The 22,590-nt window shown below is 39.5% G+C and overlaps 1 long non-coding RNA gene across 1 annotated transcript; it reads left to right on the forward strand.

Annotated features, from left to right (window-relative positions):
• Window positions 1–331: 331 nt before the first annotated feature.
• Window positions 332–14,992, forward strand: LOC109145128. The gene is made up of 3 exons (XR_002046378.3): window positions 332–492; window positions 1,895–8,270; window positions 14,716–14,992. It is a non-coding gene; the product is annotated as an uncharacterized LOC109145128 (long non-coding RNA).
• Window positions 14,993–22,590: the final 7,598 nt, after the last annotated feature.

Raw genomic sequence — 22,590 nt, forward strand, 5'->3', positions numbered from 1 at the left:
TCTAGCAGAACATTCAAATTGAAAAGAAATAGGTGAATTGAAAGTAAGAAGCAGAGTTAGAAACTAGACGGCCAACATAATTTGGTTCTTCAGTTAATTAGCAGCAGATCACCCTGATAATCACTGTTATGCCTTGTTTTTCTTTAGCAGTTATTGATTTCAGTTTACCTCAATATTTTCACATTTATTCCTCCTCAGTTTGGAAGATTTCCTTAGGTGCAAAGCTCAGGCTCGATCTGAGCAGATATCACTGCATTGCTTTAATGAGCACTAAGGGCCTGTCGACGTCAAAAGGCTGCTCCAGGTTAAACACAGCCCGTTACATAAAACATCTGAGCTGCACGGCTTTCAAGGGCGTTCATCGGGGCTTAGCACCACGCACCAGCCTAAATGGAACCCAAAGTCTTCCCTGGCACAGAAAAAGACAGGCAAAGAGAATCTTGCATCAAAATACGCACGTTCAACTGCATATTTTGAAACTTTGTCCCAAAGGTAAGTGTGAGCTCTTTTTGTTGACCCTTCAGTATATAAGTACCAGCCCACTTAAACAACTCCAGTTTTCATAAACAGATTTAATGGTGTTTTGTTATCATAAGAAATTATCATTACAATTATTCCCCTTCAGTACCCTGGAGCATGCTGTGTAGTGTGGTGTCAAGGTTCAGTTTTGATCTGGGTCACACATGCATCAGGCCATGAGAAGGAACAAACTTGGGTACATTAGTATTGAGCTGTTACTTTCACCTAAGACAAGTGCACAAGCAATCTGTCAATACATGGCAGGTAGCAAGACCTCGAGCCAGGGAGGGAGCTCACCTCAGAGCAGATTTTACTGAGGTTCACTGATGCCAACACTGTGCAGGAGGTCCAGCTGAACCCCAGGACACAATCTAGACCTTGACTGTAGGTAAAATGCAATGATGAAAAGGGAGAAAAGTAATTAAAAAGGGCTAGTGCAGCCACTCTGACATGCTGCATAGATGATTTGAGGGTGATGTCTCTCCACAGTTCTAGAACACAAAATTCTGCTGCCTGCATACTCTCACAGATCCATGCTTGATTTTCATGTTCAATTTGGTACACACAGATAGTATATTCAAAATCCAACTTCAAATCACAATTATTATTATCAATTATTATTATCAATTCCAGGTAAAGTAAAAAATACTCCTGTGGACTGTGGAGATGTATTCTGACACAGTGAGCAGGATCTAAAAGCAGATAGCTTACCTTCTGACTCAAGTCTTTACACTATTTACAATTGCTTCCCCAACTGCACAGGTGTCAAAAAAAAAGCAAACTGTATTGTGCAGAAAAAGTAACTTTGACAGGTCTAATTTACTGAGACTGATTCATGTGACAGCATAAACAAATCATTCTTGTCAAAGTCTATATTGAAAATGGAGTAAATTGATCGTGGAGTCAAGTGCACTAGTAATTTCAGGGAGTATTGTGATTTCATTTGTAAAACTATTGCAAAGAGGGGAAAAACCTGTCTTTCAGAGCTGGCTTCAATTTTTGCACTAGTCAGAGCAGTAGAGGAATATGCTGGTTGAGAGCATACTGCTACTAACAGCACTTTTCCTGTGCAATCCTGTTACTGTGTATTCAGGGAAGTAACATGAGAAATCCCCTGAGAGCTTTTGTACAAATATACAGTGGAGATCAACAAGAAATCCTCCGAGTGAACAAAACATTCTGTATGTGTTTTCTTACTGCTTCTGCAGGGGCAGAATGTTGTGACTGATTAGAACACCAGCATAACGTGCAGTTTCTTACTGGAATTGGTTTTTATGCTTAGGAGGAATTAGAGAAACAACATTATAAGAATAATGTTTTTTAACATGGGTTCAAATTATATAATCTCTGAAGTCATTGTTTTCTTGCTCTGCAGGGAAGAGGGCGCGTTCCTGAGAGTATTCGCTAACTGACAGCGCCTGAGCTTCTTATCTGGGAATGAAAACCAGGGAGATGTAAACTTTGTGAAGATAAGCAATAGCAAAACTCGTGTGTAATGTATCCAGTGAAGCTAAGGATCCTCCAGGCAGAGAAAGTGAAGCCAATAAGTTATGCTAGACAGGCACTTACAGAGGTCTTTTGGGGTCATGTTTACTAATCTCTCTCTCTCACTCTGTCAGAGTGCAATGAAGGAGCACAAAGCATGCAAACTACAAGGTAGATAAACAGTGAATTATTCAAAACAATACCTTCACACTTTATATAAAAATAACAAATGTTAAATCAAGAATGCATTTAACCAAAGAAAGTATTTTAATAGCCCAGATCTTCAGTATGCCAAGATCACAACAACAACTGGGATGTGTCTTGCAAGAACGGTTTTGTCCATTTTGCAACAAATGGATTTAATAACATGCCCTGTGTTTTCTCCAATCCCTTAACTTGGTACAGCCCTTTGACTTAAGTTCCAGCTGACCCCCTCTCCTTCCTTTTTTTTAAATTTTCCCTTCCATATACAAAATCTATTGTTCGTATTTCCAGGGGAAAACCAATTCTGTCTCAAGAATATTCACCTTTTGTGTTCATCTTTAAGCTTCATAAGGTCAACACAAAATAGGGAAACAGAGCATTAAATTTCTAAAATCAATAGCATGTACATAAATTGACATTCATTACTTTACAGCGATTTCCAGTTTCTCCTTGATTGATTAAAGCCAGGGGTTGAAAATAAGTGCTTTTCCCCTGCCTGGAGAAATTCCCAATTGTCCATGCTGTGAACCTTCCATTATGAGACATGAGACAGCGGTAGCAGTACATGGTTCATTTCACACCACCACAAAATAGACTTGTCATTCCACAATCGAAAGTAAGGAACCTGATGGAAGAGCAATGTGTCAAAAACTTGTCAAAAGCGGCCCGTGCTTAATGACAACTGAGAACAAGGAAACCATATCCTGAGGTTTTCACTGGCCAGATCTCACATGAGGGGAGCAGAGCAGAAAAATTATCCTGTTAATTTATTATATGTTTAAATGTGATAGTGAATGGCAAATTATATTTTTTCAACTAATTAATTTTGATTCTACATTAATTTAGGGAAGATAAATATTTACAGTACAATTATATTAGTTAATTTACAAAAGCAGAGGGGCAAAACTATTTAAATAAGGGCTGCTTAAATTAATTCTAAGAAAAAAGAGATGTTTTCTCTACACTAAAAATGCTGGAAAGCTAATGCTGCATTAAATGTCCTGTTATTAATGGTTCTCTATACTAACATGATAAGTATAACAAATTGATCTTTTGTATGAATTATGTTAGACCCTGAGAAATGATAATGTCAAATTCTGCAGCACAGTGGAGCTGAACCAATTAGATGAGTAGATAATTTGGCCCTTCACACTAATAACACATTGTTAGTAGGAATATCTTCAAAGAAAAACATGTATCTGGGGGATACTTTGCAACTAGGTGATGCTTTAAAAATGTTTATACAATGGAGATGGGGATCTGATTTCTTAAATCTCAAATACTAGGCAGGCAATTCCACAAGGTGGGGATTTATAACCGTATAGAGATGACAATATTGCTGGGTTTATTAACAGTTACATGTGCATATGGTGTGTATGTCTGGAATATTTTTTCATGGATGGGCTGATTAATGATGGGCAAAGCTTCAAAGACTCACAAGAATTCATGAGGATTCACAAGTTTGTCTGCTTGTATCTGAAGTTCTTCCACTAAAAATGTCAGGCTAGAAATGCCACTTAAAAAGGACTTTATGTTAGATTTACAGTGCATCTTGGTATAGCACAGACTGAAAATTGTGGAGGACTGTCTTTCCTCACAGAGTGTTTTTGCATTTATTCTGCTGCCTGAGCACGTGGACAACTTTTCACTAGTTTTTATTAGACCCTCAAAAAGGCTTAAGTTCACTTCCTCAAAGCAAAGTTTAGAGGAAATGATACTCATGCCAAATCACTTGACCCTGCAGGAACCTGCACAGACAGCAAGTCAGGCTGCCTTGAGAGACCTCCTCATGTCACAAATGCCAGAACAGTTTTGTTCAGTGAGGATCCAGGGAGGTTTCCACCTGTATCCTCTTTGATCATGAACTTCTGGGTGGCTGCAATTTCCCCGAATTACGTGTGTTACAAGAGCTGTAATAGCATCTAAAACAAATTCTTCCAGGTAACTCACATAAAACTTGTACTATTCCATTTTTTGACCAAGAGAGACTCAAAGGCAGACATTCACTGAGGCATAGGGCATCACAGACACGTGTAGTGCAGCACCACTGCTGGGGACACGGACAGGGCAGATTTCTGAGTCCCCTGAGGTTTATTCTGTCCATGCACTTCATGATCCTTCAGCAGCAAAGGAAGGATTAATAAATGAGTACAGTAGATAAGGAACTTCTTGGAGATCCCTTCACTCCTAGGAGTACTGGGGTATTTGCTTACCAGAACAGTCTAATTACCTTCCTTGGTCTCCCACAGAGCTCGTCATGGAGTTAGGTTTCCACTGGCCATTTACAGCCTGTGGACTTTGCCACACTTTTGTGGAGCTCAGAAGGTGAAGGGCAGAAATCAATACTATTCCTAGTGACTCAGTTACTGGGGTGTGGGGGAGTGTTCACAAAAACCTTCAGGGGAGTTTCCTGTGTTCATGGGGAAGTAGAGAGTTTGTGTGGAAGGAACATCTTTGGCAGGAAAGGCAGTATATTGTCAATTCTGAAACCAGCCAGCTCTAAACTTTGTTCAAATGTGGAAGGATGACTAAGGTTTACATATAAACAACTGTTAGTCCACAACAGTACTTTGGGGGGGGGAAAAAAAAAATCAGATCAGTGTTAACATAACAGGTAACCTGAAACTGCTCTCTGAAGTGATTTTCTAAGGTTCAAGGTGAACCAAATCCAAAACCCAAGGCCAAAAGAGGTCTTGGACTAAAGCAAGCAAGCACACCATGCTTTGTTACACTCTCTCCAGGCTCTTTCTGGAAAGGATTTTCCCACCTCCCATCTGAGTTAGGTTACTATTAGCCTTCAACATGGAGATCTACTGTGAATACACCACAAGATGGTTGCTAGTAACAGAGTACCATGGGATTTGAAAGGAAAACCTAAGCACACTGGTTTGAAAGAAAAAACATAGAAAATGTAACATACAGGAATTTAGGAAAGCAGTTGTTTAATTCTGGGCCTCTTCCGCAAACTAAAAATCTCAGAAACAACAAGACTCAACAAGAAAATCTGAACTTTGAGGCAAAATTATAATTTAATTTCAGTAATATTAGCAAACACCTTGACTCCCCTACTCCACACCAAAGGAACTGTGGCTGTGGAGTGATATGAGAGTGTGTGTGCTTGTGCCTGCCAGAGGGGAGGGCAGCACTGATATTCCCCCTCAGTCTCACCCTCCCCGGAGCATTTACTCTGTTCCTGTTCTCAGAGCCATCTCTGCCTTTTCTCCTCCTGCTGCAGACACTAAACAGCACATTAGGTAAAAAAACAAAAAAAAACAAAAAAACCCCAAAAAAACCAAAACAAAAAATCCTTCCATATTTAAAGGACAATAGGACAATTTGCTAATTGAATAAACTGATTATTTTAAGGGCATTTACAAATACATTCAAAAACCATTCAGCCCATCAAGAAAAAAAATTCCTATTGGTGTCGGGAGTTGTCCTCAGGGATACACCACTCTAAGCCTCTCAGCACTGCACTGCCAGTGTCTTTGTTCTTGACCTGACCTAAAAAAGTGCTCTCTTTATGAGTCACAGAGGATTTATTTTCTGCCTTAGCTTAGCCCCAGCTTCTTTTAGGTAGAAAATGACAGTTTTGCTCAGTTGTGGCAAATGACCTGCACTTTTTATGATGTAGATGATTGTCCAGCAGGATCTACGCTGAAGCCACCAGTGTAATTGAATTTAAGAGCATAACTGCCTGGAAATATTTGCTAGAAACACCACTCTTGGAGGCGGCAGTAGGTTTTGGAATTCTCTCCTATTTTCCTAGAGATATTTAAGCCTAAAAGTGCAATTTATCAGAATATTTTACAAGATACTCTTTTATTGTGCAATGAAATATTTAAAGTGTGAATTAGATCCTTAGTTCACGCAAGTCCCTAAGAAATGTACAGGTTTATCGTAATTTACACCGAGGGTCTGGTTGTATGAAAACTCTCTCCTTTCCCCAGTTTTATATATTAATTTGTCCCTTGAATCAGCTCAGAACAAAACCCTACAGTCTATATACTCAGTTCTGAAACTTGTTAGAGATTTTTGTACAACTGCAGGGAAACATTTTATAATATAGGCATTAAAGCTTCTTGATATGTGCTTTATGGCTTATAGAAAACTCTGAAAATATGTTTCAGGATAGTGTTTACTTGGATTTAAAAGAAAACTTGTGCAGAAAGGAGTCATAAGCACTACCTACTCCTACAAATTCAAATCAGCTACTTAAGAATTGTCTCTCCCACATTACCTAAGGGGACTCTTTCCTTAAATGATTCCTCTTTGAAGCCTGAGTCCAGGTTATAGTCCTGCTTTAAGGCATGGGAGCTTGGTCAGTGACAGCTCCTTTCAGCAGCTCAGAGTAGGGATGGCCACATGGACAGAGGGCCTGACCACAGCCCCTGCAGTGACACCAGTGTCACTTCACATGGAACACAGTTATTCCAGGTGTGAGCAGTGTGCTCCAGAGAGACAAAGTCCTTATGCTGGTCCTAATAACAGACTGCAATTTTCCTTCTAAAAAGCAGAAATAGAGTTCAAATTCTTTCACTGGATCAAGACAGGCTGCTGATCCCTGGGCCAGAACTCTTCAGCTAATGAAAGTTTTGCTGGTCTGAGGTAGTTTACATAGTTTACATCACTGAGGAACTGGGCCTAGGTTTTTCAGGCTTGTTGAAGACTGCTCTCACCCTTCCTTTGATTTGCTGAGTATTTTTATTCATATTTTTACTTCATTCTTGCCCTGTAAATTTTAATTTCCAGATCTCAGGTCTTTGTACTCAAGTCAAAACTTCATTATCTATGTAGTATTGGTAACGCTCAAAATCTGTAACCCTAATCCCACAGTGCTGTAGCAGGTGATTTTAATTATTTTTCCTTTAAAATTCTGATCACATTCAAGAGCTTCTAGTGAAAAAAAATCCTGAAAATAAGAGAAAACTATCTCAGAATAATCAAAAGCTAGAAGAATAAAAATTGAAGTATATTATTTTAAAATCCTCATTAATTTTAAGACAACTTTCAATCTGAGGAGGCTGAGCAATTGATTTTGTAGATATGGCTAGTTATTTACATCTCTTCCCATAACTAGAAGAGTCTAGAATTCTAACAAGGTTTTACAGGGCTGTGTTCTGTACACTATGTAAACAATGCAGTGCTAATACTTTTTCCTCCTGTTTCAACCTTCCCATTGGTTTTACATCCTGACATTTAAAAAAATGTAAATGTTAAAGGTTACCTACTTTTATAAGGAAGTCATTTACTGTACCATTCAGGGTAAAGGCACACCATTTCCATCAGAAATATTAAATCACTTTCCAATTCACACCATGTGGGAGTTTTGTAGAGCAAAAGGATTTCTAACTGATTGCCACTGTTACTTTCAAAAAAAAAGTGCATATGATGAGTGGAAAACCGGCCTGGGGACCCTGCAGTGCAGTGAGAGGGTTGGCACTTCAGTCCTGCAGATGCAGTTGTTGTCTGCCACACATGTCCACCAAAAGGGGAAAAGATAAAGTTTAGCATGGTGGGACTGGAGCTGTGCACATTGTCACTCACGTTGCTGGCTCACAGCCCAGCTGTGCCCACCTTCCCTGTCCTTCAGGATCACTGACAGCAGGAGGTCAGTGCTGCTGGACAGGCTGTAGGTAGCACACGGTGCCTCCTCTGGATCCAGCCCATCCTGACAGACCCATGGAGCTTCATCCTCCATGGGGAACTGAGCATGGTTGGGCTGCTGCCCTTGGGTGTGCTCTGGAGCTTTGCCTAAATCCACACTTCAGCACAGACTTGTGCATAAACAACACTGCTGATGAACAAGCTGGGACTTGAGAATCACCTCAGATCTACAGTTAAGCAGTGCTGTGGATGCCACATACTCAGCTCAAGAATTCCATTTCACCTTGTCTGGAGCAAGGGGAGTGCACAGGCACACATGGGACTCCAGGGACTCCAGAACCCACAGCCTCACTGAAGTCAACAGAGACTTTGGATGTTAAGTTGTTTCTGTTCCAGAACTGCTGGAGTTTTTGAGATACACAAACCAGAGAAGCCCACCAACTATCCATAAACAGGTACGAGAAAGCTACAATACTTCTCTAACCACATCTTACACATTCTGTGTATTACTGCAGGACACGGAGTCCCACTGGATGTTATTTATTTCTAAGAGAATTTCCATAGACTTCCCTGACTTAAGAAGTCGGTATGCCCAGATGCAAAAGCAAACATTGCTCTTTGTGAGTAATGTTTGCTGAACTGGGCTCTAACCAGATGTCTGCCTCCTTTTTTGTTCTCATTTTGTTCCCTTACAAGTGTACGCAGTGTCAGACGTCATCTAGTCTTTGTACATTTCTGCAAAAACCACATAAAATCTCTTTGTTGATTACCTTTGCTTAATATGACATATACCAAAGCTCTACAAAGTCAGCTCTTTCTTAGATTTATTGTCCCTTCAGAAAAAGTTCATCAATACCCATGAGATGTTACTTTCATGTGGATTTGTGCGTTGGGAAACTGATGTCTGATAACTTAAGCATAAAGTAAATCTTCCTTAGCTAACAACATCAGAAACAATTCCCAACAAAAGCTTCGAGGAAATATTCAATTCACTGTACAAGGCTTCATTTTTATCTCTGTATTATACCACTGATGTGCCAAACGGGAGCAGAATTGTCTGCACTGATAGAATAACATGCTCTCCCCTTCTATGCTAGCCATTTGCTCTTTTTTTCTTTCGTGCTCTCTGGGCAGATAAAGGGCATGATATTAAACTGTTCTGCCATCTCGTCATACTTTGTTGGTTACTGTTTAAAATATAGCAGATGTAGCTTCAAAGTGATATGAGAATGCAGTCTAGTACCTAAGCACAACACATGTACCTTACTGAAGGCTGTTTACTGAGGAGAAAACATTTCACACATTTGTGTGTTATACAGAAGATGCTTTAATAAGATTATTGTATTTGCCTGTCATATTGTACTAGCTTTGCACTGGAAATAGTCTTATTAAAGAGAAAGACTGTCTTTTCTATGACCAGGGTCTTGATATTTAGAGAAAGATAAAACAAAAAGAACAAACTGCTCGAGCATTTCTTTGACATTCTGACACACTATTTCCTAGGCTGATGCTCTTGAGGTGAAAGCTAAGAAAAGCAGAGAATGAAATGCTTTGCCTTTTCTACTCCCTAGCCAGTAATAAGCCCTTTCATAATCAGCAATAGTCAAAGATATTCCACTCCATCAAAACCAAACACAAGTCATCCCCTGTGGAGCCAACAAGAATTTTCAATTTTCCACCCTTTTAGTACAGGTGCTTTTTATGAGCAACTTTGAAGAAGACTACTCAGTGCTCAGCCATCTGGTCATATCCAAACCCCCAGATACTTTGTCTCAAAGGCTATTAGAGAATAGTTTTAAGGCAAATGAAAAAAGAAAAAAAATTAGGTGCAGCATTCTTTATTGTGAACTGTACTGTGACATGCTGCTCTCTCACTAATTCAGGTACGTCCCCTCTTGAATTCTAAAGTGAGTTTCATCCAAGTCCTTCATTTTCCAGGACAGTGGCCACCAAGGGAATGAAGCAAAAAAATGTGAGGATCTTCAAGGCACCATTAGCAGCTCCATTTTCTGTTCATACACATGCACATACCACCACAGGAAAAGAGATTTTTACTGGAAAAGACATTCTTTCCTATATTCAAAATGAAGCCTCTTGCAAAAAGTGGTTGTAGTTGTTCCACCTTGGATTAATGTTCCATTTCCTCCAATATATCTCTGCATTCACTGTTCTTATCTGTCCCCAGTTAATTCTATTTTCACGGTTTTCTCCTCATTTTCTTTTTTACCGTCTTCCTCATTTTTAAAACATCTTTTACTATTGATTTTCAGCCCTAATTACAACCACAACTGTGCATTTTATTTTCTCTCACACAGCAGGTGAAATTTCATCACTGACTACAGTGAACTTGCACTGATGACAAACACAATGGACTACAACTGACAGCAGCTCATTTATCAGCTGCTGCCATCAACCCATTTGAAATAAATATAAATGCATGAGAGTGAAACAAGTGAAAAGTTCATAGAGCAAGTTGATAATAACTTCCATCCTGAGCACTAGTCTCTCTGGGTCTTATTTTCTGTTAGCCAAGAAAAAACACTATGGTGTCTCTCATGCTTCTGACCAATCATTAGGATTTGAAAGCAAGCACCTGACAGCACCTTTTCTCATGCTTATACTTTTGTCATCTTTCAGCTGTGGAGTTGGGTCTAACTTCTGCTTCAAGCTGACCTTTCTGATGAACTTTTCTTCCAAATAATTCCTTTTATTTTTATGGTTGGTTTTTGTATATGGGTTGTTTTTGTGCTTGGTTTGTTGTTTGTTTGTTAGTGTTTTTTTTAAGTAGAGAAAAGGTAACAAGAATGGCAACAATGCTGCATAGAGGTATAGAATAACCTTTTTACACAGAGAGAATCAAGATTTTTCACAATGGAAAAGTGATAACAATGAATGGATAAGGTGGAGGGCTATAAAACAAAGAAACTGCCTATGAACCATTTTTTTCCTCATATTCCAATAATTTGTTGGTGTACCCATTAATTAAGTAGGAAGCTTAAAACAAAGAACAAAGAGAAGTACTTTTTCACCCAGTACACAGTTGAATTGCAGAGGCTTGCTTTCACAGACTGCTGTAGATGTAATGTGCAAAGAGTGACAAAGTCACAGAGTAACTCCATGGGTGCTCTGAGCACAATGGTTCAAATCCTACCTCTACTCACGAGAAATGCAAACTGGTGTTCGCAGCCCTGTCTCTATCTGTCCTCACTCTTAAGTATCAGACACTAACTACTATTCTAGAAAGAAAATAAGATTAAATGGACCTTTAGTGGGACCCGAGTCTCTTCTTGTGTTAACAATAAAGCTGCAATGTAAACGTTTTCATTTGACATTGTTTACTGGGGAGTGGGAGGAAGATGTTTTCCCACATTCTGCACTGGCCTTACACGATCCAGATCCACCCCCACTGCTGTACCTAGAGTCACTTGCACATGAATCTGCCTTGTGAATCATGCCTCAAAAGCATACACCACTTGCTTTGCACTGAAGCGTACAGATAGAAAATGTCTTTGGGGGCTGGGTTTTTTCTTCTTCATTTTTTTTTTCTTTTTTTTCCCCTAAGTCCGTGAGTGGATGCTTCAGTTGTTTGCAGAGATCAGGCACACAGCAGAAGTGTTTCCTCTCTTAATGGTTTGGTATCTTTAGAATATGACTAAGTTTCTAATTTTTTTTCCCACCCACTTGCATAGCTCAATACAGCTGAGCAATACTGTAGACGTAGCAATGAAGATAAAAGACATACTGAAAAGATTTTTTTACTTTAAAACTGACAGAAATGACATATAAATGTCTGATCCCAAAGTCACTATCACAGATCTATTTGTCTTGGCTGTTGAAACCAAACTTCAAATAACAAAAATGCATAAATTCCCTTTCTTGAAAACATTTGCAATGAGATTTCATGTACACCATGGTAAAAAACATAATGTAGTAACAAATTACACAGTTATCCACGTTAAACTAACCTATATATTGCACTGAGTTTCTCTGTCAGGTACAGAGACATGCCTGTTCTTTCCAGATTGTGATCCAGTCCAGCCTCATTTCAGCAGCGGTCTCTTGAAACTGCACAATACAGAAACCTTCTTCTAGAGACTCCAGTGTATGAGGAAATGAAGTTTAATCATGCTTAAGATACAACGCTTACTCTTTGAGACATCTTTTTCTCATACAGAAATAGGTTTAAGTCAAACACTTGTTACTCTGGACTCACAATTTTATAAGCACTTCAAAGTACATTCACAAACATGAGGGACATACAGGGAAGATTCTGAAAAGCTGTAAAAAATTATGTGTTATCTCAGATGGGCTAAGCAGAAACATATCCTATTAGCTTAATATGTATACACATATGCACAGAAAAGAGCAGCTTTTCTTTGAAAAACATACATTTTAAGGTGCTCTGCAAGTGACTGCCTATCTAATAATAAGACAGGTTATGCAGTACCCTTATTTTATGATCGTCATTTATCCTATGTTTTGCACTGCACACTTGTAGACACATGCTTCAATTAGTGTGAGACAAATGGCATAATTCCAGATCCACTAAACCTCGGAGACCTATAGTGTCATGCACACACAGCATGCACTTTACTACTACCTAGGAAGCTGTATCTCTTCACCTCCTCCTCTTTCTCAAAAGAAGCCACTTCTAAATAAATGGGATAAATAACCCCCAGGCAGATACTTAGAAATCACAGCTAAAACAGGCCCTCGTTTATCTGTAGGCAGCCTCAGTGAGATGAGTGCAGAGCAAACCTGGTCTCACACAGCACGAGGCAGCTGAACAGCGTGTGGACCTGCCCACTGTGGTGCTCATGCTAGGGAGAGACTCCCTCCTCCCACAGGTTTAGGAGACAAGGGTGAAAGAGACTTTCCAAACTGATCAATATCAAGCAACATCTAAAACAATCACACCCCACAGAAATGCTCTGCAGTAACTTGGGAAGCTCCAGAAGCAGCATATTCTGCACTAACTCCGTCCTGCCAGGCTTCACTCCAGCCTGGGGTTTTTTTAGGTTTGTTTTTTCATTTTGTTTTTTTCTGGCTGTGTTTTGTTTTTTTTTTAAAGTGCTTATTCCACTTCTGACCAGGACTGCAAAATCTCCCCACAGTACAGTGATCCTCTGAAGTACCCATGTGCCCATAAACATGCTCATAACATGTATGACACACACCTACATGATGGGACACTGCCTCTTCTGTGTCCAGCAAGTGAGGCCAACTACTGCTTCATCAGGGGGCATTTCTGCACCATGCTCAGCCTAGATCCATGCAGGAACTGCTCTGGAAAAGTAATGAATCCCCTTTATCAGCTGAAGGCATGCTACAGACATCCACACCAGCAGCAGTCCCACTGCAGTAACTGCCCACAGAGCATCCTGTTCACTGTGCCCTCACAAAGAGAAGACAACATTTTCTCCAGTCATGCTAAAATCACTTTCAGGCTGCAGTACATTTGACAAGAGCAGTTGCAAGGAGCTTAATGGCTGATATTTTGGAGCAGCAGCATCCTAAATAATAGCTGCAAGGATCAGATGTGAAATCTTCAGGATCCTCAAGCCACTGAAGACTGCATACAGCAGAACCCTGCTTTGTCCTACTGCAGGATCTGGGAAGGGGCAGCTGGGTACTGCCAGGTATGACTGGAGAACTCTGTCCTGCAGGAAGAACTCACTGGTCTCCATGTTAGGGCTACCATATCTAAGCTGACCAAAGAACCCAGCCCTGGATAAAAGAAATATTGAAAAAGTGTGAAGTTTTCAAACAACGTCTTTAAAGCTCACTATGATGCTGACATTTACATCCTAAACAATGTGGCATGTGTTTCAATATTAAAATTTGCTTGGTGAGATGGAGAAAGGGAACAAAAAAAGAGGAGTGCTAAATAAAGTGATCTGTAGAAGATGAGCACTGAATAAATCCTGTGTGTTGTCAATTAAGTGGCAGTTTTACAATTAAAGTATTTGATTTTCATAAATCTGTTGCAGCATGTCAAAGGAGAAGAGGAAGAGAAGGTTTGGGGGTGGAAAGTCACAGAAGGAGGCACGATACTTCCCCCTGCAGAAGTCTAACATTCATTTTACAATTGATTCATTGAACAGAAGCATCTTGCCACAGCAGCCACCCACCTAATGGTGACAAAGCACGGCAAGCGCAGGGATGATGGCACAGCACAGTCAGGCAAGACACCTCACATTAGCCATGGGTGGCTAATGCCACTACCCCGACTCCCACACTCTACCCACCCTCTTGCCAGATGATAACAAGTTACTTCAAACCTCAAGGCAAGGAATACAATAAATAAATATGCATTCAAACAGGAGGTCTATGTCCCCTTATGGATTCCCTTAGGAATATGCTTCCTGACACATGGCAAGGTGTGTTATGCAAAGAGAAAACACTGACATTTCATATAAAATAGTCAATCAGGACTGTATCATAAATATATAATTTCATTCTTTAAAAACACCCTAAAATGACTGACATTATTCCAAGGAATTAATCTTGAGGAAATTGTTCTGCTTTCCCGTCACTTGTGAAGGATGCAAGTGGTTAGTTTTATTTAGGACAGAGATGAACGTGTCTAGCCATAGCACAGGGTGAGCTGGAAGGAAACATTAATGCACTAACTCTAACGTGTTTTTATATCATGAATCTCTCTCCCCAGACCCCTCCCCCAAGTATGTAAATTGGCAGTAAATGACTGGCATTCACAAACGTGCCTCCAAGCAGGTTAGGGATAATTAGTAAAGCATGTAGACACCCTGTCCTAAGAGCCAATTGTGACAAATCCACAAAATAATGAATCTCTATTAATAGTTAATGATGTATGTCAAGAAGAGCCCAGACTTTGGGCTCTTCCCCTTTAAGCCTGTGTGTTATTCCCTTGTGTTTCAGCTGGTCCAGCTGAATGCCTCCCTCCCTGTGTGCCGGCCTGCTTTGAATCCCAGCCAAGATGAAGTAATTGAAAACTGCCAGCCCGAATACTTCAAAAGTCTGTCGTGGAACAAGATTCAACAAGCCTCTTCTCAATTTGTAAATATGTTGGAATATAAGTAGTAAAAAGGCTCTGATGTCGAACAAGTTTAAGCATTAGCCATGTTCCTTTATGAGTGCTACAGCAGTGCTTAATGCTTCATATATTAAACCCTATTAACACTGCTAAGTTACTTCATCCCTGTGTTCCTCATGCTGTTTTCCTCACAGATTTTTTTGATTTTTTTTTAATCATTCAGAGCATTCAGTTACTGCAGTGATGTATACGTACTGATAGTTTTAAAGTCATATTTAGAGGTCTAGGTTGACAAAACATTGTATGATTTTGCTTGACACGAAAGAAAAGTAGTTTTAGAAAGAACTTGAGTTTTGTATATTTTGTTTCTAACAAGGTAAGTTACATATTTTGGGTATATACATATTCATGACCCACTTCTGGGTTGTTGGAACATACTAAATACTAAAGTAAAATGTAAACAAAACATAAACCTTTGCCATGTGGAGAGAGACCAAGAGTAACAGTGAGAATTGAGATGACATTACAATTTTATAATGAATGTTTTTAAGTCCTCCTGGTTGTTTGCAACTTACTGGCTCTTGATGCCCAACCATTACTGACAGGCCATGTGCTGTTAACTGAACTGAAAAAATGACTTGCTCCAAAATTCATCACTCTTAATAGCTTAGCCTCTTTGTTGTCTTCACAATTAATGTTCTTACTACCAGAAAAGCTGAAAGAGTTAACTCTACACACTGTGGGTCATCAGCAGTGGTGTTACAAATTTGAACCAAAAAAATTTTAACCCAAACTTCTGAGACGTGTTGATCCAGATCAAACAGTGTCAGCTTACGTCCCTCCCTAATTATTTAAAAGAACAGCTGGCCCAGCATTTGTAATACTTGATTCCTTATGGCATACGTAGGAATCATGGGTTTTAATTTGATCTCACAGAAAAGGCAGAGTTTTAAAAGAGAATTCAGGTGATTTACTGTAATCAGTGGAAGAGCAGTGCAGCCAGCAGTGATAAAGAAGAACTTTCATATTATCAGATTTTAACATGACAGGGTCCCTCTTAGAAGCTTTTACACCCTCTGTTTAAAAAGAATAAGAAGCCTATAAAACCTACACAAATATTTCTGAGTACAGCCCCTACCTTTGTGAGACAAGGTTAGTGAATCCCCATCCTTTATTTGCCTTTCTTTGTTGTCTCTTCAGAGACACATCACTGCAAGTCATCGAACCCTATGGAACCACCAGAGGTAAAGAGCAGCTGAGGGTTTGAAAAGTGCCAGAGCATTAATTAGCTCAGAATTCCTGAATCTCCACTGATACAATGAAAGTTACTCAATCACAGGATGATGTGGAAAGTCTAATAGCAGCTTTATAGTTAAAGCACAGGAGTGGGAAGCAAGAAGTGCAGGTTCTATTCTTACTGCCAGCACCTGTGTGCAACCTTCAACAGACCATCCGTTTTCATTGCTCATTTTCTCTGTATGCAAAATGGAAATAATTGTGCTCACAGGACTCTTCTTAGGCTAACTTCACCTCCATCTGAGAAGCACTTTGGGATCTTCAGGTTAGAGAAACCACTGGACCGTAAAATATAATTTAAAATATGTATTTTACTGGATGTGCTTAAAATAAGAATTCCCTGTGCCAGTGTAAAGAGGATTTTTGAGTGTGGGATACCAAGTCTAGATAATTTAACTGTTACCTTGAAATGTAAAAACGTTGTTTGCAAAGCATTTCCAATTCAGCAGATGACTGTAAAGCAGCACTTCAAACAGCTTTGCCCAGAATATCTATTATTAGTAAACAACTGTGCCTTACAGGATTATTTTGCAACACTTTGCATTAGGTACACTTGAAGTAGGCTTCTGAAAATAGAGCTTCAAACATGTTAAAAGATAATATGTGTGTACACGAATAAACTTCTATGTTTTCTACAAACTTGCATTTCTGTTCTAACAGAAACAAAAGTAATTTCAGAAATGACATTCAATATCTGACTCACTTCTATGCTCAGTAAAGGTGACACATTGCAGAAGAACAAAGCACAGAGCTGGCCTGGCTTTGGCTATTTCCTGTTTAGTCAGAAATAGCTGTTGGAACTGTGTTTATCCCTCACATCACATCAGCAAACAGCAATCCTCCCTAAACACATCTGTCCAGTTGGTCCTGGATGTAAACACTGAAAAGTTCTGGTCTGGGTGACCAGTTTTGGTAAGTTTTATGTATGAAAGAGCAGGAGAACTGTTATTGTGTGAGGATTGCTAGTAGGACTGGTGACCCTCTTCAGACTTTTCCTTTCAAACACATGCACAGATTTGTCAACTAAATTCGTGTTGCTTAGTCTTCATTCAGTATTGTGCGTTACAGCTTTTGTGCTCATCTCAGAGTTTTTTTCTAGGGCCCTTCTACCCACACAAATGGCAAACATTTAGTAAATATTTGTTGAAGACTTCAAACATAATCTACTTTGAAAATTCAGATTGTTAGCTAAATTAAAAAGACTTAGCCCACATGCAATCATCAGTCTGACTCGAAGTAAACTGGGGCTCAAAGCAGGTCAAAGTCATAAATAAATTCGTAGGCTCAGACAAAGCCTTAGTCATTAACAAGAGCACAATAACTGGATAAAACAGTGAATTATGTGAATTTGAATTCCAAAACTGAAAGTGTTGCTACATGAACTCATCTATATCAATCAGCAGAAAAAATAACAACAATCCTCACTTCAACAGCTCAACAGCATCCCCCTTATCTCATGACTTTTATTAGAACTCTCCTGAAGTTTTTCCTCTACTGATCTGCTTTCCCTACTCAAAGGGAGACAGAACCATGCCAGGTGGTACAACAGGAAAGATATGGCAGCCCTGTTTTGATGAACTAAAACCACTGTCCCACAGTAATACTTTTGCAGGAATGTGATTGTATGTTACTAGTGCTTGACACCAAAGGACATGTACTGCCACCAAAATTGCTAGTAGTAGACAGAGACCCAAATCTACATAAGTCAAGGTAAATATGAGAGTAAGTAAAGGAAGACAAGTTACTTTTATTTTTCCAAAACGACACTTTCCAAGTCTTATTATATAAAAGCTCTCACATTGCACTTCCATCTGAAATCTAGTAAGTTCAGTGTGCTTTAGGATTCCCCTTATTTCTTTTCTTTTCTTTTCAAATCAAGGGAGAGACAAATCACCACGCAGGACAGACCTGCGGCACTGTCTGCAGGGGCAATAGGTATGGTGACCCTCTGTAAGGGCTTTCTCCATTTTTGCAGTGGAAAAGCTCCAAAGACCTCTGCCAGCAAAGCTTTAAGAAAGCAGCTGAATCTTTGCCTTTGCAAAAGAAGAATGACAAAACTACCTAAAGACAGGGTAACAGCTATGCCTTTACTTTGCACATAAGCCGACCATGCAGGGACAGCTACCAGCACTCCCCTGTAAAAACCCTCTAGAATAAGCATTCTTTTCAGCCCAAGAATAGGGCACAATTGCCAAGGCTACTTACCTTCTGCAAGTTAGGCAGAAATACCCAGCTCTTTCCAGGACCCCAGAAATCCCCGGCCATAGAGACTTTCTCTGCCTTCTCTTCTGCAAAAGCTCCCACTACATAACCCTCTCACCTTTCCAGGCAGGCAGCCTGTTCAATCTGGCAGCTGGGAAGGAGAGCATAGCTGATTCCCAGCACCTCTGCCATTTTACAGCCTTGGCCAGCTGTTCTTGCAGGGCTTTAAAAACCAGGAAACTGCTATCCTGCTCACCACATAAAAAGAGGATATGCCCTCACTGTAGGGGAATTACCAGCTTTTGCTGAGCTTGGCCAAGCAGTGTGCTGGCAGAGCACACAACCCAAACCCCTGTAAAACATTTGCTTTACACCAAAGTAAGCTGAGAATAGAGAAGTAGAAACTGTCAGATATTACCTGAATCAGGCATACAGCATTACCTTTATGCAATGTGACTTTGTCTCAAACTGAAATAGGGCACAGCTGAATTTGTAAATAGCCTAGCATTCACCCCTCTGTCCTTGTGTAAATTAAAACAGGAACCTTTTGAATGACAATTCTGGTGTCCTCTGCAATCTTTTCTGGAGGCTCCATGTGGAGCCACCTTGTCGGGTGACTGAGATCTTCCAACTCCCATGCCATGAAACATGTTGGAGATGAAGGCAACTTGTAGCCTGTGGTGAGATATGGTGACATTGAAATATGGAAGCACCTACAGAAAAGATTTTTGTAGATACTTCTATGAGGATTCTGCATGATTTGGTGGCAATTTAAAAATTAAACTAGATGGTAAAGCTTTATTTTCTTTGTTATCTTATAGAAAGCTTTCCTTTGAAGTGGAATATTATATTAGTCATTCTGGGTTCAGCTATAACAGAATCTAATCTGGGCATCTGCAGTCCTGACTATTAGCTGCTTTTATGATCTTGTGGGTATTTTTTTGAGTTGAGCATTAATTAGAAAGTGTTACAGTGTAAATATGTATGCATCTCTTGGAAAACGGATGCAGTCACCAGTCCCATTTGTGTTACTGCCCATGTGCCAGCCGTGCTCAAGGTCCCACTCATACTTACACAGCAGAAGTTATGTGTCTCTAGCAGCTTCTCAGAGTGGTTTTGTTGAGAAAATATAGCCCCAGCTTCCCTGATAAATGTAATTTATTTTATTTTTATTTGATTTTCCCATGTCACTCATGTCCTTGATTTGCCACCTGCTCTATCTCAGTCAGCATATAATTTATAAAACTCTGTAAGAAAGATGGAGACAATCTTCCTGTTACTGCTCTGTACAATATGAAGACAAAGTGATCCTGGGTATAGGAACGAAGCCATAGTATGGTTTCAAACAAGATCTAGAAAAAAAATCCGACTGATTTGGTAACATTGAGATTTCTAGGTAGTTTAAAATGTGCCCATTTGTATTTTCAGTGCAAATAGTCACCGCCAAGAACAAACGGTTCCTTGAAGTTAGCGAAACGGGGGATCAGAAGGCTGCTGCTCCTGTTTAAGTCATTTGGAATTTTGCCACTGGTACAACAGGGCTGAGATTTCATGCTGGGATCTAAATGTGAATGACCAACCCTATGCCAGAGGGGAAGCCACACATCCTTTTTTGTTTTGATAGGCTCAATTGCAAAAATAGGTAAAAGCAAGACCATGCAAAAGTCCCTCTGCCTCAAAGGTGAGATTTCCTGAGGAAAAAAATGGTCCTGACTCTCCATTTGCTACGCTGCTCTCCATTAGCAGTGATGTGTCATGACTGATTTTGGTGCAGATGCAAAAGAGGGCAAAGAAATGGATCTAATACATTTTTCAAAAAACCAGGACTTCCAGGCTTCCACTCAGATACTGGGAGATGCCAAGTTTCTGCTGACCGTGCTTAGCAAACATGTTCTCTTTGCATTTGTCTGTGCCAAACCAGGAACACTTTAAGTAATTCTAAACTTTATCTTGATAGTTATTTTTCTTTTTCTCATTCATACTCTGACTTATGTATGATTTATAATGTTTCTACTGGGAAAGCTTCATATGCAAATAAGCTTTCCTTTGTGAGAGTTTGTACATTACCATTTGGAGGCGTCTTTTTACTTTTACTATAGTAATATTTCCTCCATCGATTTTCAACTTCACCATTACTGGAAATTGTCTAGGTAATAATTTTAAAGATGTTAAAGAGCTGCTGGTATTTCATGCAAAAGCCTGACAAACATTCCATTAAAAATTGTGCTGGTGACAATTCATCAAAAGGCACACTTTTCTAATCCCCTTCTTTTATTACAGAGTTTGTCACCTGAAGTTACACACTTAATTTCTAAATACGTGATTGGCCCCAGCTCCTCTTGTTTGTAACTTCCCCAGAGGAAGATGCTGAGTCAGACAGAGATAAAGAAAAAGAAACTTCTAACACAACTAGTCATTCATCGTCTTCAACCCAAGATAAAGAGGGCTGGGTTGCAACAGTCTTTGAAGCTTTCTTTTTATCAGGATCCTATAAAAACCTCATTTTGAGACTTCCCACAAATAGAAAAGAAGTAGCCATTTTATTGGTACCAATGTAAGATCATCAGCCCCAGCTCATGTAAGGCAATGAGCAAAAATGAGATGGCAAAAATGAGAAGCATAATTTTCACTCAATTGAAGACCTTTCTTTCAGACTTTTTCTACTCATAGTTACCCTTATTATTATTTGTTTTCAGTCATTATTCACACACTGGGCATAAAGTATTCAACTTTTTATCTCTATATATTTTTACCTACCTATTACTTTCATAGGTATAACAGATTAGCTACATTTTCATTCAGTTCTTTCACTAGCATGTTGAGTTTAAATGGAAAGTATTCAGATTACATGGATTAATTAGATGTTTTATTAAAAAAAACAGGAAAATGAGTTGCAGAGTATAATATAAAACACAGCAGGCTTTGACTTTCTGCCTGGAAGCTGTTTAAAAAAATAATAATAATTAAGAAGGAAATGAAGAGTACACTGTATTCTATGCATAAATCAGAGATATTAAAGGCAAATATTTGCTTTTAGATTATGATGAACTCAGATTTACACTAAAAAAATGGACTTGAGATGTTAATTCAGCTAAATATGAGCTCTAATCAGTCATTCCTCCTGCATCATCTTCCATGGCTATGCATAATAATAGTAGAGGTGCTCATACTGTAACACAACCTTTCACTGTAAGCTACACCCTGAGGATATTTTCTCCCCTTATCCTTGAATCCCCTTTGCACAGCCCTAAGCCCCATCACACATTTAGAAGGAACAGTTCAAAAACTAGATGGAGTATAATAAATTAATCTGGACTTAGTGGGTGGATAAAAGGTCCAGCAGGGGTTTGTCACAGACCCTGGGGACAAGAAGAGAGAGGAAAAATGGAATGCTGCACAATGACATTAGTAAGGCAAACAGAGATAATACTCTGTGTGCACGCCTGTGTGCATGTGTCTGTGTGTGTCTGCAGAGTGCTGGGGGAAGGGTGGCATCAGTATTCTCAGCCTTGAATCATCTTAATGTAATAACGATTGAATACTGCCAGCCTGCTTCCAGAGAGCCAAGGAAGGAGTGTTTCTACATCTGTCCTTAAATTATCACACAAAACCCAATCACAGACATGAGAACTCTACAGCAAAAAGCAAACGGTGTTAGCAAGCCTCCATTCTGAACACTCTTAGGAGTTTGAAACCTTTGTTCTCTGACCAGACCTACCCAGAGAGGGAAGGTGTGCACAGCCTGCATCAACTTATTATGGTACAACTTTATAATAGGAGATGCAAGAATGAATTCTTGTGCTTTTGCATAGCAGATAAACACAAGTGTTAGATACCAGAAACCAGGTTTGTTCTGATATATACTCTTACATATAGTACTAGTGCCATGTCAGTGTTGAGAGCTAAGGTGGCAGCTGCACTGTGTTTGGCCACCATTACCACCTTTCCAAGGAAAGATAAAATAACAATGAAAGTGCCTCTGTCCTACTCATAAGCTGTGAAATGGGCTCTCCCTTTCACACAGACTTGGACTTCCTACCTGCTATGAACCATCTGCAGGTAGAACATCAAGTGTATAATTTCATAAAGGAAACATTTCAGAATGCAGAGACGGACACAGCAAAACAGTGCAAGGAAAGAAAGAGGGGGTTGAAATGGATTGAGAATTGCATTGTCAGAAGCCTACAAACCAACAGGTTTGGAAAAGTAATTTCTGATAATCCATTTGAAATTTCTACCTAAAATATGAGAGATATGAATGG

Source organism: Corvus cornix, chromosome 4A, assembly GCF_000738735.6.
Source record: "Corvus cornix cornix isolate S_Up_H32 chromosome 4A, ASM73873v5, whole genome shotgun sequence".
NCBI classification, from domain to species: Eukaryota; Metazoa; Chordata; class Aves; order Passeriformes; family Corvidae; genus Corvus; species Corvus cornix.